Here is an 11154-nt window from a genome sequence, read left to right as displayed (position 1 = left end):
GAGAGAGAGAGAGAGGGGTGTGTGTGTGTGGCCAGCTCAGCCCACCAGGGGGCGGGGCTGGCTGGCATGTGGTGCTGGGGGACTGAACCGCGGTCCCCGATGCCTTGCTAAGCTTGTTCTAAGTAGGTGCTTTAGACCACTGAGCCATCTCTCCAGCCCCACATTCCAACTTTTAAACTTAGGCTAGTTCATGGAAATTCTAAGAGACTGAATTAAATGTTTTATAGATGTTCTATACCCCATCAAGTAAACCACTTCCATTCACTGTAAGGCAGAAGGAAAATTTCAATCTTTTGGTACAAGCTTTCATGTGGTGAGAGTTCTTTTTCCGCCTATTTCTACAAATAGTGAGAAGGGGAAGACATAGTACTGGAGATTTTGAGAGCAGATGCCACTTGTGCACTGTTGGTGGAAATGTAAATTAGTTCAGTTGTTATAGGAAATCATCTAGAGGTGCTTCAAAAAGCTGAAAATATTTCATATGACCCAGCAATTCCACTTCTCAGTTTTATCCAAAACATGAAATCAGTTTGTGGAAGGGATTGTTGCCCTCCCACATTCTCTGTTGTGTTCTTTCCAATATACAGGATTGGCCTGTGTCTGCCAAAAAAGAAAATGTGCCAAGTGTATGCAATGGAAACTTACTCATTAGAAAGACAGAGAACCTGTCATTTGTCTCTGCAGATGAACCTGGAAGGTATTACACTGAAGGACATAAACCAGACACATAAACAAAATTGTCTTATGTTGAAGACTTTTAAACAGTAGCTATTTGTATATAAATTTTTGTATGTATGCGGGGATTGAACCTAAGGCTTTATGTATACTAGGTATGTACTCTATCCCTGAGCTATATGACCAGCTATAACTTTATTTTCTTTGAAGAAAAAAAAAAAGTGCCTTCAAAGTTCAACTTATGTCACTTCTTTCAGGCTCACTCACCCCTTCTCATGTCAATGGCTGCTGAACCCTTGCTCCCGCCCACCCCTATCATTAGCTGGGTCCTTGTCCTGGCCTGCAGGATTTCACTTGCAGTTCAGGCTGGACTAGAACTCACTGTGTAGCCCAGGTTGGCCTTGCACTCTTTGTGATCCTCCTGTCTCAGCTTCCTGAGTGCTGGGATTGTAAGCGTTTGCCACCACGCCTGGCTAATGTGCTGCTTGCTTAAGAGCTTTACTTGTTTACCCCTGAACAAAAAACTATAGCTAATTCCAGGACTAAGTCTGAGTGCTGAGTTCTGGACTAGGTACTAGACTCACACAGAAGACATGGTCGGAGGAAACATGAGTGCTCCTCATGGGGATGGTTCCCTGTCCTATGCAGGGAACTCACAGGCCAATGAATCAGGAGCTATGACATTAGAGGTATGTTCCACAGGATAGAGGTGCCAGAGGCGGAAGCGGTGCCACGGGCAAAGCAGAGATGAAAGGCAGTACCTGGCCAAAGGGCTTGGCTTGGTTTCCTTCCAGTGATGCCCAGTGGAGGGGGTTAAGGGCAGCACCCTAGTGGGTGGCACAGAGTCAGAGCCAGGCTGAACTCTGATGGCTGGTGTGAGAAATACTGTGGATAAGACCAGAATGTATAGTAGATATTGGGAAATGGGAAAGGGAACAGGGGAGAAGGAAGGGGGAAAGGAAAGAAGAGACAAGAAAAATAAGAGAGAGAGAAGGATAAAAGTGGAGACAAAGATTTTGTAAATAAGTAGAGAAAGGAAGTTTGAAAACGGGAAAGGAATGGGTGAAAAAGAATCAAAGTTGTGTCATGTACAGCTACAGATTCTTGATGATAAATGTTATTGTATACATCTAAAATGTACTTTTTAGGGCTGGTGAGATAGCTCAGTGCCTGCTTAAGCAAACTCAAGAACCATGGTTACATCCCCAGCACCACATGAGGCACCAACCCCACCCCCAGGGTCGGCTGAGCAGACAAAAAAAAAAAGAAGAAAGAAACAAAATGTAATAATTAAACTATTAAAATGCAAAAAAGTTCAATTTATGAAAAGATTACAGCATTGGAATTTATTATAAATATGGATTTAAATTATAATTGATAGCTAATGCTATTTAATCAATAATTGGTTTCCAAAATTCTTAACACTTTAGAAGCTCAGTGTTTTAATTCTTTTCACTTTCAGACTTTCTCTCCTTGCCTACTTTTTCATTTGCTTGTATTGCTCTAAATATTCAAATGATCTGTATCTATTTATAAGACATATAGCATGATTTCTAAACATCAACTTTCTAAGCAATTTCTTAACATATACCACTTTCTATTTGTTTTACTTGCTGCATTTTTCTGAGTCCAACTTGAGTCTTCTAAGCTATACACCTCCTTTACAAGTTCTAAGTCATTTAGTTGGTCTTGCTGACTCTGTCAAAACAAATTATTACTTTAAAATATCCTCTTGATTTTGACATCAAAGCTGCATTGCTCTTGAATATCATTATTGCATTAAATATTTAACTGGAATGCTCAAGTTCGTGCTAGCCCACATAGTATAAGGTAAGTAAAAAGTTAAGTTACAAAGAGAAAACGTCTAGGACGGCCATGGCTTGGATCCCGTGCCTCACAGGTGCACTTGTGTGTTGAAAGCCTGCTCACTGGTCCGTGATGCTACAGGAACTTAGTGGATCCTTTCTGAGGTGAGCTGTAGAGCAAACCTGTCGTGGTATCAAGACCCCTGCTCACCTCTTCCTTTCTCTTGGTTTTCTGGCTGCCTTGAGGCCAACAGCTTGCCCTACTACATACTTCCCATCTACCATGTACTTCCGCCAACCACTTACAGTACCTCTGTTGGCCCCAGAGCCAGGAGACCAGGGCTGAGAACTTTTAAGTCATCAAATCTTTTCTCCTCAGTTGATTATATCAGGTATTTTCATAGTGACAGAGGATGATGGACATGATAATTATTGATTGAATGCTACTACTTAAATTTATTCTAATACATTGAGTATATGTGTTACTGAAAGACTGAAAAATCAGGTAATTAAACATAATTTCTAGAAGCCAAGATTTTATTAGTAAGTGAAAGAGGTACATTCCTCTTTTTGAATAAAATTCTGTGAATCATTAAGTTCAAATAGGAAAATATATTTATTTGTGGGATTTGTTTTCCATTAAATACATACATATCTCCAATTTCCTTGTGTTTTGCATTTAAAAGGAGTTACTTTTTTTCTTTTTACCTAGTTTTATTTTAGCAGCAGCTTAAAACATTCTATTTCAAAGACAACACTGGAGGTTCTCTAGGGAGTGGTGTTGCTCTATTGAGTGATCTTTGATCAGATTGTAATGGAAAAATCCCTGCAGGTGATATAAAATGTGTACATATATTTGAATACATGAAATATGTATTTTTGTATTTCATGCATCTCACTTCTAAATATGGACTTCTTTAGCATGCTGGTTCTAAAATGATTGGATCATCTTGGGGGTAGATTTCAAAAGAGTGACAATTTTAGAAATTGGTGATGAAATAATTAGATTTATAAATTCTTTTGTAACCACAGAGAAAGTCTCAACAGTAATAATGAAAGCTGCTACTACATAGAATAAATAGAAGTGGAAGAATATAGAAACTGAATATAAAAATATATAATACTCCTTTCCATTAATTGTTTTAACTATTAAGCATCATGTTGTTTCCTAGTTTAAGTGATTTGAAGGGCTTACATCATAGATTAATGGAGTATATTTACATGTAAAAGAAATTTATGAAATCATTGCCTTTGACATTTAGAAATTTGAAAAAGATCATAGATTTTACATGTATATGTAAACATGCACTGTATAAAATGTGCTCCTACATAGGTTCAAATTAGATTTTGAATGGAAGGCAAAAATACTAAAAATCTAGGATTATCTATTTATTTATATATTATGTATCAAATCTCATTTTCCCCAGAGGTTATATTTGTACTCGTGTTCCATTGTTTGACAAGACACATTGACGAACCACGTGTAGAATTTGGGACAATTAGAAGTGGTCTTATTGTGACAAGCAGTCAGAGCCCATAAACTGCTTAAAGTACAGGAATTCTTTTTTATTTATTTGTTAAGCCAAAAAAGATAGGGCTTAAACAGCCCCATTCCGTATCCCATCCTAAAACACTTATTCAAAAAATTTATTTTACATATGGATATGTATTTACATATGATTTACATATAAATTTTGACTTAGAAGTGTTTAAAGACATCAATACTGTGTGAGCAAAGGAGTATGTACACTCAGAGGTGTGCAAAGACTCCATTCAGCGGTCAACATCTTTACTATTGAAATGAGCACATATCTTGGAAAAGGATTAGCATTACTTGACGGATCACATTTATGTTCAATTTTCTGTTTTGGAGACTAGAAAATCAAGGAAGTTTAACAAATGATTCTTTACTGTTGTATAAATGTGTTATATCCATTACCGACATTTAAAGCATGCTGCCACATTTAATGCATTGGGTTCGACAGCTTTTGACACTTTGCCACTGGTGTTTTCTTTAGAGCTGCTTCGACTCTGTGAAGCACAAACTGTGTATGTCCCATTATTGTGTATTCTAAATCTAATTTATCACTGTTCTCTTAAATTTAGAAAATGTACAAAATTACTTCTCAAATATACTTCTCTACTTTGAATTTTGTGCTAGTATTTTATATTTTATAGATAGTTCCCAAAACATAAAACATACAGCTTTTTATACTTGTAATAAATCTCATATACTTAGCATATGGTCTCAGAAATCTCTGTTAAAATGAGATTATGAATGTGTTTCATTTAGCAGAATGATGAAATTCACTCTGAATTTATCATTGTATCTGAGCTGGCCTGATAGCTCAGTGGATTAAAGTGCCTGCTTAGGCAGAGCACAGGGGCTGCGGGGTCCAATCCCTGGCTTCCCTTGCCGACCTTACCCCAGGGGTGGGCTGAGAGGGTGATTGAGACTGGGCGTGGTGGCACGTGCCTGTAATCCCAGCACTTGGGAGGCTGAAAACAGGATAATAACTACTAGTCCAATCTATGTAGTGAGACCCTGTACACCCTGTAGACACTGTCCTAAATACAGAAAAAAAAATTATCATTGTATTTTTATGTAAGTAACATATTAGAATGTAAACATTGGAATCCTATACTTTACATTTTTATCTCCAGGACAACAGATTTTAGTCTATTTTTATCTTTTTGTAAATGTTTTATTTTTATAACTGAGGCTGTGCTAGGAAAATGGTTTTGTATATTGTTATTAACACATGTATTTATACATCCCATTGTGTTTCTTAAACATCATTTTAAAAGCTTAACTCATATCGGTCACTTAACTATTCTACTAAGATCTCAAATTATTATTATTAAAAATGGGTATGACCAGGAATGTCTTCTTTGTGAATTAATGACTCACTGTAATTATTTATTTTTATTAGGTTGTAAGACATAAATTTTCTTTCAGTGTTATAAACACTGTTAATTCCTTAATGCCTACTGAGACATTGTTTCCAGAAAGTGTGACCAACTTCCACCCTCAGCAGACTTGAAATACATCTTTGAAAATATTCGACAGATTTTATTAATTCTTCCTCAATGTCTAGAAATCTCTGCCACTTCATGTATATTTATTATTATTATTAATAATACTTACAAATGAGAACATTTCAAAATATCTCTTAGCCAATTTACTTTTCTTTCTTTTTTCTTGCTTAATGCTACAAGAGTGTCCAGAAAAAGATTAGGAGAGGTTTCTGACTTGTGTGTAAGTCCTACCAAGTTTATGTATCTGAAAACTGTCAAGATCAGTACAGTGGTATTTCTACAAAATCCTCCTAAGGTAGCTGAATCCATGTAAGAACATCTCCTTTCTGTCTCCCATTTCCCCAATTTCATAACTATTTTGGTTAGCTTATTTTTCCAGAGGCTTTTGTGTTCATTTCATATACCAACTGCCACCAAAGTCTTATTATAGTTTTGACTAAGATTTCTATAATTTGTGAACTGTTAAAGTAAAATATATCATCTTTTTAATACTGGTGTATCTATTTTGAGAACATAGTGTCTTTTCTCATTAACTATCCTTCTTAGCTCTTTTTGGAATTGCAGAGTAACACTGCCGTGCAGTGTAGGCCTGGTTCACCTGAGAGGACCCAAGGAAGTTGGACATATTTTGGACAGGACAGCCTTCCATTCAACTCTTTGGTGGCATGGAAATTGAGTTGCATGCCAGGAGTCATCACTCAGTGATTAGTAGGATTGAGGCAAATATGTCAAAACAGATGTTGTAGAGACCACTCTTACCAGAAAGCAGATAACCATGTATGAGAGGCTCAGAAGACCTCTATAGCCACTAAAGATTAGGGCAGAATGCTATTGGAAATCAAATACTACCAAGTCTTCCTTCCTATGCTAGAGAAGAAGAGAACACAGAGGAAAATAATTTAAGACCACAGCAATGAATGACAGAAGAATGGAAGAAATAAAATGGAATTGACAGTAGACTTAACTTATACATATGACCAGTGAGAATTTAAAAGAAACCAGGTAAACCTGAATATTGCTTCACTGTACTATAGTGGCTGAGGAGGCTTCTCTTTTCATCAGCCCAGATATAATTTAGTGGAAAAGAAAAGGAGTAGCTGAAGTTACTACAATTGCCAGATTTTTTTCTATGTTTATTAGAGCAATTACAAGTGTATGTTTTTCTCTGTTCCAAGGCAGCGTGAGTAATGAAAATGAGGTATAATATTTCAAAATGATTTAAGTATAGCATTAACTTTGACACTCTACATATTTATGGGGTCAAAATATAGACTTACCACTTACTAGAGAAGGTGGACTATAAATTTAATACTAGAAATTGACAATTCACCTACAGGATGAAAATAATAATACACATCTCATAATTGTTTAATATGTAAAGATGGATAATACATATACATTTTTATTTATTTTTCTTTTTCCATCCTGGGGAAGTACTTTACTACTTAGCTCCAGCCCACATATAAATATTTTAGAAAAGACCTTAATACATAGTATGTCATTCACCGTCATCATTATCATTAGCAATTATTCAGGGTGTAAACTGGGACATCTTTAAACAAAGTTCAAAAGCAATTCACTTTTCCTTACCAGTTTCAGGGTTTGAGTCAGTAAATTTGGGTCTTATTGCCTTCTACTGTAGCTTTCTTAAATATCCTTTCTTCTTTTTACATTATGATATTGCCAACAATGCGTAACATTTAAAAGTATAATCCAATCTAACAGGCAGAAATTAAATGCATGATGTGTGTTTTTATGCCCCAGAACTAATAAAATTACAAAACCCAATAAACATGAAAAAATAAATAAGGCACCACCAAAATAAGATTAAAACTACTTGAGATTACATTGCTGATTGCCTAATATTACTTCCATCAATATTGATTCTCAATACTGCTTGGTATATGATAACAAAAAATACACTTGACATAAAACAATTGTGTTGAAGATGCAGATACTTGCTAATTTTTACTGTGTCATAGACACATCAAGAACATTTGTTTGTCCTTTTATTTTATTTTATTGAGAGAGAAATAGCAATAACACAGTTTCAAAACTGACTAATAGGACAGTTTCAATAACTTATACGTTGTACATTGTTATCTTCTTAGTGGTTATCCATAGCACAAGATGCAGACATGATACCCTGTCCAAACAGTATTTGCACAAATCTTTTTTCTTATTGAATTAAGTGAAAGTAGCTGTATATCTATCCTAACTATTCTGGATATACAGATGCAAAATGGTCCTTCCTTTGTATCCACTTTTTTTGTTCAGTCTTGTCAGAGATGGGTATTCCATTGGCATCTAAATACTATAGGTGTGTGAATTCAGGAAAAAAAATCCAAAACAGTTCAGCAGTCCACAATAGTAGTGGGTTATACACAAAATTTATTGAATTGAGTCTTTCACAGCTCAGCATAGTAATATGGCTTTACTTTATATACATCGTTTTTATACTTTTCTGTTGGATGGTTAAGACCAAGATAAAGCAAAACCTATGTAACTAGAAATGTAACTTTTGTATCTGATAAGGTCAGTCAAGAACCCTCAGCATTTATCTTGTAACTCTGTACCTCAGATTGCAGATCCTTTTCAGTGTCAGCCATGTGGATGAGTCACGGTCATTGCTTGACCAATGTGCTCTCTGTGAAAGCCTGAGAGAATGTTTTCCCTCCAGGTGACTCTCCTTAGGCACACTCTACATCATAGATCATGTTGCTCTCTGGCCCCATAATCTCCTTGAGCATAAAAATTGGGACACAATTGAGTTACATGATGTTACAGTATAAGTTCCCCTATGTACTGAGTCTTCACTTACCTTGAAAGGCTATGGTCAGAATGTTGGCTGTCCTTGCAGAACTTCTATTTCTCTAATTTTTGGTCCACAAACTTATGTTGTTAACCCTCCAGAAGAGAAGCTTATTTTCACCCTACGACATATGAAGTTGGGTTTAACTTATTTCATTATCTGCCTGAAAATAAAACATCTTAGGCATAACATGGAACAGGTATTTTCCATCAAGTATTGATATATTAAACATTAAGTCCATATAGAATATGGAGATAAAAATTTTAAAAATAAAAAATATTTAAAGAATATCAATAAACAATGATATATTTTTACAGAGAAATTTAGAAATCTAACCATATACAGCATTGTAGCAGGATAGTCCTGTGACTTTTTTTTCTTTACATGTGTCTTTTTTTCATTTATTACCCATTTAAAAAATCTTTTACTTGCAAGATAGTATGATAATAATTGGTATATCATGACAAGAAGTATGTATTTAGAAGACCAGAAAGACAGGAATCCCAAGCGTGATCCTTCTATTACACATTGCTGTCTTCACTGCAATTGCTTGGTTCACAGGTATCAGCATGTATAGTTAGACAGGGTGAGAATTCTATCAGTTAACAGCTAGTTTCAAAAGCCTGCTCATGTTTCTCAGGATCATTGCCTTACCCATCCTGTGCATATAAATGTATGGCTTTGTCCCTGTCATGTTTCCCAGCTTTTCTCCTTGCTCTCTCCTTGTTGTCTAATCCTCAAGTTCTCACTTTCCTTTTAATTGTGTTATACCTTTTTATTTTTATTTCTTCTTTTGAATTCTTACACTAGGGAGACTATATGATATTTACACATGTGGGTCTGGTTTATTTCACTTGTGAGGATATCTTCAAGTGGCATCCACTTAAAAGTAAATGCTTCAAGTTTATCATTCTTTATATCTGAGTAACACTCCATTGTATAAAAATACCACATCTTTTTCAACCATTCCTCATGAGATGGGCATCTTGGTTGTATCCAAGATTTGGCTATCACAAATTGTGCTGCTATAAACATAGATGCACATATATCACTATGATAGGACCTTTTCAGTTCCTCTGGGAAAATTCCCAGTAGGGGGATAGCTGGCTTGAATTGCATTTCTAGTCCTAGATTCTTAAGGAGTCTCCACGCTAATTTCCATAATGGTTGCACCAGTCTTCATTCCCACCAGCAGTGGAGAAGGGTTCCCCTTTCCCCACAGCCTCTCCAACATTTGTTGTTGGTTGATTTCTTTATGATAGTCATTCTTTGTGGGATGAAATGGTATCTCAGTGTTGTTTTAATTTGCATTTCACAGATGGCCAGTGATGTAGAGCATTTTTTCATGTATTTATTCTCTTCTTTAATTTCATCCTCTGAGAAGTGTGTGTTCATCTCTGATGCCCATTTCTGGATTCAGTCTTTAAATTTAGGGGACCTAATGTTTTTCTTTAATCTCTTTATAAATTTTAGAGAGAAGACTTTGTCTGACTGCTTATTTGTTGAGATTTTTTTCCAAATTTGTGGGTTGTCTTTTCACTTTGTTGGTAATTTCTTTTGACGTGCAAAAAGGTCTCAATAAGGGTTGGTCTCAGTTGTTAATTCTTTCAAGTGTTTCCCATGCAATTTGATTTTTGTTCATGAACTCTTTGCCTACCCTTATGTCTTCAAGAGTTCCTCCTACTATCCCTTCCAGGAGGTTTAGTGTTTCTGTTTTAATGTTTAGATCTTTAATCCATTTTGACTTTACTTAGTGCATGGTGATAGACCCGGGCCAAGTTTTAGTTTTCGACATGTAGAGAGCCAGTTTTTCCAGCACCATTTATTAAAGAGGTGATTGTTATTGCAGTAAGCGTGTTTGGCCCCTTTGTCAAAGATCAGGTGGCTGAGTGTGTTCATAGAGGCCACTGAATCTACTAGTCTATGCCATTGATCCTCAGCTCTATTTCATTGCCAGTACCATGCTGATTTTTTCACTGAGCCTTGTGGTATAATTTCAAGTCAGGAATTGTAACGCCTCCTGCCTTGTCTTTGTTGCCCAGGATTGCCTTTGCTATTCTAGTTTTCCTGGTTCCAAATAAATTTTAGAAACAATTTCTCTAGGTCTAGGAGGTATGTTGGTGGTAGTTTGATAGGGATTGTATTAAATTTAATTGTATTAAATCTTTTGATAGAGATTGTATTAAATCAGTATGGCATCTTCAATATGTTGGATCTTTCTATCCAAGAGCATGGAATATCTTTACGTTTTCTGAAATCTGCTACAATTTCTTTTTTCAGAGTACTGTAATTTTTCATGAAAAGATCTTGGACTGCTTTAGTTAAAATAATTTCAAGGCATTTCATTTTCTGCGTTGCTATGGGTGTTAGTGTCCTCTGCACTTGTTCTCGGTGGGCTCAAGGCCTGAGATTTCATTTTGCTCCTTCTCTTTGTCATTTTGTATAGCACTGTCCTCTGACCTTTGGTGCAGAGCTTTGATGAAGTTATAACCTTAGCACCTCTTGAAATTTGAGTGCAGATCTATTGTGTTTGAGTTTATCCAGTTATGCCTGGCTTGAGTCTAGCTGTTGTGTTCAGCTCCTTCCTGGTGCAGCCCTTGGAAGTGAACCTGTTTTGCCCCTCTGGCAACACAGTGAACCAGTAGTGTCCCTCTGTTGTGCCCCTGGCACAGGGCGCACAGGGGAGTGCAGAAGGTCTCCCACACACTAGCCGAGCCTGGGCTTGGGCTGGGTCTGGTTGTCCCAATTGCTTTGCAAAAATTCTCACTCACTGGGCAGGCTTGGGGGTGGGAATTCCAGAGGGTTGGAGCAGTCCTGAGGGCA

The sequence above is a fragment of the Octodon degus genome, unplaced genomic scaffold (genome assembly GCF_000260255.1).
Source record: "Octodon degus isolate 3935 unplaced genomic scaffold, OctDeg1.0 scaffold00252, whole genome shotgun sequence".
Taxonomy (NCBI): Eukaryota; Metazoa; Chordata; class Mammalia; order Rodentia; family Octodontidae; genus Octodon; species Octodon degus.
Note: the sequence above shows the minus strand (reverse complement) of the source record.